The 6,130-nt window shown below is 64.2% G+C and overlaps 1 long non-coding RNA gene across 1 annotated transcript; it reads right to left on the bottom strand.

Annotated features, from left to right (window-relative positions):
- Positions 1–3,295: 3,295 nt before the first annotated feature.
- Positions 3,296–5,659, bottom strand: LOC120614211 (uncharacterized). The gene is made up of 3 exons (XR_005655887.1): positions 4,789–5,659; positions 4,241–4,431; positions 3,296–3,695 (listed from the first exon to the last, which is right to left on the bottom strand). It is a non-coding gene; the product is annotated as an uncharacterized LOC120614211 (long non-coding RNA).
- Between the last annotated feature and the right edge of the window lie 471 nt (positions 5,660–6,130).

Raw genomic sequence — 6,130 nt, 5'->3', positions numbered from 1 at the left:
TCCCAGACTCCTCTCCCAGACCGACGACAGTGGGCAGGATTATTCTGGGTGCAAAAGAATGGATTTAGACAGTCATGGCCCCACAGGACGACAGCAACAGACGACAGCATTTGTTTGGCGAGAAAATCTATTTTCTTTTGAGTAGAGTAAAAATAGCTTGTGTGTTCCAGAAACAGCACTGTTGAGTAGCGCTCAGGGCTCTGTCTTTAAAAAGCAAAATAACCTGCTTGTCGCCAGGTCGTTAAGGCCCACGCGTCACAGGGGTCCCCGGGTGGCTGTTCCCCAGGGCCGCTGACCGCCAGGCCAGGCTGGGGTGTCTTCAGAGTGTTCCGAGGAGGCCGAGGGGCCGTTCCCAGCACGGGAGGGGAGCCCCCAGAGCCAGGCGTGCTCTTCCCTCAGACCCGGCCCCCCTTTCCCGCCCCCAGCCCCCCAGAGGGGGCCTGCCGGTCCCGGGGTCTGCCGTCCCGGCGGGTGGTTTCCAACAGGGAGGCGAAGTCACTTCTCACCAAGCCCGTCCAGGACGAGGCCCCGGGCGGAGCTGTGGGTGGAGGTGGCTTCCTGGCCCTGGAAAGACCGGGTCACCGGTGGCGGCTGACGGCCCGGGCGGAGCGCGTGGGAACCGCGGGGGCTGACGCGGGCCCTGAGCTCAGGCAGGCTCCTTGGACCCCGGGGGTGGAGGGGACAAGACCGGGCAGCGCCGCTGTGTCCTCGCCTCCCTTACGCCCACACCGCAGGCGCTACCAGCCGCCGCGCCTGCGCTCCCTCCCTGCGGCGTGTGCCATACGCATCACGCAGCGCCCGCAGCAGCGCCCACAACGCATGCCATGCCGCTTCGCGCCTTTCATACCAGCGTGTGCGGGTGTGGCAAACGCGATGCCAAACCACCGAGAAGCATACGAGGAGCCCCTGGCTGACATACAGTTGCCCATGGCCCCGCGGCCCGCCCCTCCTCCCCTGCTCCCCACGCCCCCCTCCCCGGCCCCCGCCCCCACCCAGACCCTCCCCTCCCCTGCTCCCCCACGGCCCAGCCCCATCCCCATAAGGTCCAGCCCCCCACAGGCCCCGCCCCGCCCCCTCCCACGGCCCCGCCCCATGCCTCCCCCCACCAAGGCCCCGCCCCCACAGCCCCTCCCCACATCCGGCTCCTGCTCACCAGGCCATGGTTCCCTGCGGTGATGGTGACGGCACTGGCTGAGGACAGGGCTTCTGGGGAGGGAGCCCCAACTCCTCAATGGGACCTGCAGTGAACCAGGCCGCAGACGAAGGGACCGGCCGACGGGCTCGGGGTCCGGGGCGGGGGGACCCGCCGACGGGCTCGGGGTCCCGCCAGGGAGGACTCCGGGCGTCTGCCTTTCACGGCCCAGCAGGGGAGCCGGTTGCCACGAGGGGAGGAGGCGGAGTCTGGGGACAGCGATGGGCGGAGGCGCGGACGGGGCGACAGCCTGGACAACCCTCCCGTCCTCACTGCTCCGGGGCGTCCGGAGCACGGCTGTGGTCAGCGCTGGCAGATGGCGTGAGCCAGACCCCATGGGACACCGAGGCGCCCGTCGAGGCAGAGTGGGGCTGGGAGGAACTGGTGGACACCAGGGCCACCGCGGGAACTCAGAGATGGGGCTGCAGCGTGGGGAGGGACCGGCAGGGCCCGAGGCCCCTCAGAGAAGACGCCCCCTCCGTCCCCTGCCTGCCGGTGGCCCTGGCACAGAGACGACCGTCCGTGCTGAAGCCAGCGGCCTTCTAGAAATCACCCCCAGTGGAGTAGCCCTTGGGGCTCTGCCACCCCTGGCGGCCATGGCCTGTGGCTCCAGGGCAGTGGGTGTCCTCAGCCGGGCCCAGCCGTGTCTCCTTCCCGCTGGTCCCCACCCTTGGCCAGCAGAGCTCATGCCTCCGGCGGGGGGCCGAGCCCTTCGCTCCCACAGGTGTGGCCTCGGTGCGGCGGGGGCTTCAGCGCCCTTCGGCGGTCAGCGTCCCCAGTACTGTGCCTGGCCTGCCCACACACAGTGACTCCCCGGCTCTGGCATCTCAGGCTGAGGCTCCTGGTCGAAGGAACGGCTGCTTTCCGGGTCCCACGAGAGGACAGCACGTAGGAGGCCCTCCCACACGGGACCGTGCCTGAGCAGCTGCCGTGCTCTTGGTGGCCTCTGAGGGGTGTCACGTGCCTCCCGCAGGCCCAGTTACCACCTTGGGACACGAGACACACACTCGCAGGCCCTGCCCTCCAGGGCCCTGTGGGTGGGATGAGGTGCCACGTGGCCGGAGCTGGGCGATTAAGCACGGAATACTCACGTGGTCACTTGCCTAACAAATGAACTTAGTTCCTCATGAAAAAAGGAATTAATTTTATTTATCGGGTGCATGAAAGTCAAAGCAAACCAACCTTAAAAATTTACATACTATGCACAGAAACTATTTCTAGCACAGTAAAGCCAATTACTCTTTTTAAAAAAAGCTCCGGCACCGGGCAGAGCGCGTCCGTGGCAACGGTGGGGCGGTGGCTCTCGCTGTCTGAGCGGAGGGTGGGGGAGTGGGGGGGCGTGGGGCCGCGACCCTGGTCCCCAACGCGCCTGTGTAATGGGGTGCTCAGTACCTCCAGGCATTCCCGCGACTGGCTGTACCAGCTCGGGCGGCAGACCCCGCCATTCCACTCTCTGGCCCCTGGCGAGAGGATGGCCTGACTTGGTGACACTGTGGCAGTCACGGTCCCAGGGCGTGGGCAGAGACGGCCGGGGCAGGGTCACTTCAGGCTCTCTCCTCTCTCCTTCCCTCCCACACGTGGCTGGTCACCGATGAAGGCCACCCGTGTCTCCCCCTCCTTGCAAGTGGCCTCTCTCCATCCCACTCATCTTTTTCTTGCCCAGATTTCTATCTCCGTGCTGTCCCCACGTCTGCCACCAGAATCCCCTTTCAAATCGCCAGGTCGTGCCTCTCTGCTTCAGCCCCCCAGGCCCCCGCCCCACCCGCTGGGGGTCCCCTGCTTCCTGAGCGGCTGCGTCCTGCGAGTGGCTCTGCTCCTGGTCCGTGTGGCCCGTGGTGTTCTGCTCGGGGCCCCGCTCTCCGCAAGGCTGGGTCTCTGCTCCGCCACGCTCTGTCCTCCCCGCACCGACCAGCGGACTCCTGCGTCCCAGCGCCAGTGAGCCCGCCTCTGAGGGGCTGCGGTCTGCACCTGCACCACCACGCAGGGCCACGTCCCCGTCTGCCCCGTGGGCCACCATGCAGGGCCACGTCCCCGTCCGCCCTGCGGGCCACCACGCAGGGCCACGTCCCCGTCTGCCCCGCGGGCTGGCAGCCTCGCTTCCCAATGCCATTTCTCGAACCCCTGGTCTCCCGCACGGCCCCCCACATGGCCGCCTCAGCTGCGGAGCTTTTGTTGACACAGGGCAGAGTTTTTGGAACCGCGCCTGACGCGTGCTCCCGCTCCTCAGAACGACCACTGGAACGCGTGAGTCCCACGCGGTGCCGGTGCTCAGGGCGGTCCCCGGGAGACTCGCCTGGCCCCGGCACCAGCTCCTACAGCAGGGTTTCGGCCCGGGTGACGGCGGGGAGGCCGAGGCCGGGGAGAACAGTGTGTTCGCTGAAGCGGCAGAGGTCGCGAGCGCAGTCCGGGAACTCGCCCCGAGTCTTTCTGACGCGACACCTCACCGCGATCGGTCCATCTGTGTGTTCCACGTCCGACGGACGTGGGCCGCACTGGCCCGGTTCTGCAGAGGAACAGAACCAACAGGATGCAAGAGGAGACTTAATACGAAGAATCGACTCACGCGACGTGTCCCAGCTCAAGCGACGAGGCAGGGAGAAGGGGTCCGCCTTCCACTCCGATCAGGACCTCGGAGGATCGGGGAGGCCAGCACCGCCGAGTCCCCTTCGAATGCTGACCCTGTCCAGAGACACCGTCACAGACACCCCAGAAACGAAGCTTAATCAGACGTCTGGGCAGCCTGGACCGGGCAGTGGGTCTCCCTGGCGACGAGGCGGCTGGACTCGCCCTGTGCCCTGGCAGCGGCTCCGTCTCCGTCCGCTGCATCCAGCAGGGAACCGTGGGGAGAAAACAGCAAGTCCTTGGGTCTCCAGGTTCTAGTCTCTCATGCCAGGCCACGTGACTTTCATACCCACAGACTGACCCTGTCCCCAGGACTGTCCCTCTGCCTAAGCCCGTCCCCAAACTTCCCAGGACCACCCCCAAACTTAGCCTTTGCCCAGGCTCAGAAAATGCCCCAGAAAGAAATGGCGGGTGCCTGCGGCTCACTCAGGAAGGGCTCGTCCCGCGGCACAGTCGTCGCCGGACGGGGCTTCCTCTCTCCGTGGTGGCCCGACGCCCGTACAGCTGTCACTTTCTCTGCCGGCCGTGGCGGGAGCAATGTCTGCTGAGTCCTGCCATACACGACTGGAAAACCGAAGACGCTCTCACTGCGTAGGGACAGAATCGTCACCAGTGCCCTGGGGAAGGGACGAGGGCCCACTCTGATTTCCCGTGGCTGGCATCTCCCCGTTTTGTACTCGGGCTCCAAACCCCTCCCCCCCGCTCCCCATCCCGGAGCCCGAGTACCCGGAGGTTCCCGAGGTTTTATTTATTTACCTATTTTGCTGGATCCGCCAGCTTCCCTCTGCCCTTTGGTGCGTCACCGAGATTGAATTTGGGCGCGGAAGCCAGCAGTGAGCCACGCTGGTCACCCATCATGCCACGAGCCAGAATCACAGCGAGCACCCAGCCCCACCACACGTCTGTATCAGCCCGAGGAAGCCCCCTCGCCTCACCCCTCCCACTGGGACGTGGTGTCAGCCTAGATTACTCACCTCACATGGGAAGCAGGCAGACAAAAAGATCTCGTCAGCTTTCCACGTTGCGTCCTCGTAGGCGATTAGCATCATTCCTTGCTCTTTGCAAAGCAATACGCTTGTAGGTTCTATCCATGTCACTGCTTCGCAAGAGCGGTGCAAAAAGTCCCTACAGCCCCTCGCCCATTTTCCCAACTACGAGCGTGTCGCCCCCCGGATTTATCATTCGATAGATGATAGATTAGACAGATGATAGATGATAGATAGACAGATAGTAGATAGATATGCATAAATACATATTTTCCTTTTAAACCATTTGAGAGTAAATTGCAAACACTTGGACTTTCCCCTACAATACACACGCTTCCTGTGTTTTCTAAGAATAGAGAGGCCTTCTTCGCGGGAGAGAAAGCAACAACGGGTGCTCATAAGTGACCTGGGCTCCGTGTCCCTGTTTCACCAGTCATCCCGCTGTTTCCCTCGGCGGCCGCTTTGCCCAGGCCGGGGTCCGACCCAGCGTCACCCGCTGCTTGAATCGCATGTGTTTTCAGGCTCACTTTCCTGGAACGATCCCTCTGCCTCTCTGTCCTCCCTGAACTTGACGGCCATGGACAGTATGGGGCAGTTACTTGCAGGGTGGCCTGGGGTTGGAGTCAGGCGACACGCCGGAGCAGGGCCACCCCAGAGGCGAGGACGCAGGCTTCTCCACAGCACATCAGAGGCACGCGGCATGCAGCTCGGCCGCTCGGTCTGGCGCCCTGACTTCGCAATAAGCGACCACCCCTCGCCCTCGGCACCGGCGAGGCTGCGGCCCCAGCCCGCTCCCAGCTTCCCGTGGTGTCAGTGCCATCAGGACCCTCGTCTGGGTCACTTATGGCCACGCGGGCTGCGGGTCATGCGTCTCTAACTCCACCTTCCCTTTGGCACCTTCTGGTTGAGTCCACTGCAGGGAGAGCCCCCTCCCCAGTCACTTGTGCCTTTATTTTTACGTCAGCATGAACCGGTGGATTCTCGCACGATTCCGTGGTGATCGTCTATTACCACTGTGACGATGCGGATGCTCAAACTGCCCCACATTTGGCCATCAAGGCTGTTTGAGTCAGCACCTCCTGGGTGACACCCGTACAGGCCCCAGAGGCCTCGAGGTTGTCGGGAGAACAGATGGCTGCTCAGTGGCGATGGGCTCAGCTGCTCCGATGGGATCACAGACTCACACTTAGGCCCCGCGCTGCTCCCTGCTCAGTCTGCTTTTCCAGCCCGTGTCTCCTCCAGCCGCGGAGGGAACCCTGCCCCACCGGCCTGGCGGATGGACCAGGCTAGACAGGACGTGCGCCCACCGCTGAGCCCCCCGACTCTGCGC

This window comes from Pteropus medius, unplaced genomic scaffold, assembly GCF_902729225.1.
Source record: "Pteropus medius unplaced genomic scaffold, Ma_sr-lr_union100, whole genome shotgun sequence".
NCBI lineage: Eukaryota > Metazoa > Chordata > Mammalia > Chiroptera > Pteropodidae > Pteropus > Pteropus medius.
Note: the sequence above shows the minus strand (reverse complement) of the source record. Positions and strands in the feature narration are given on the sequence as shown.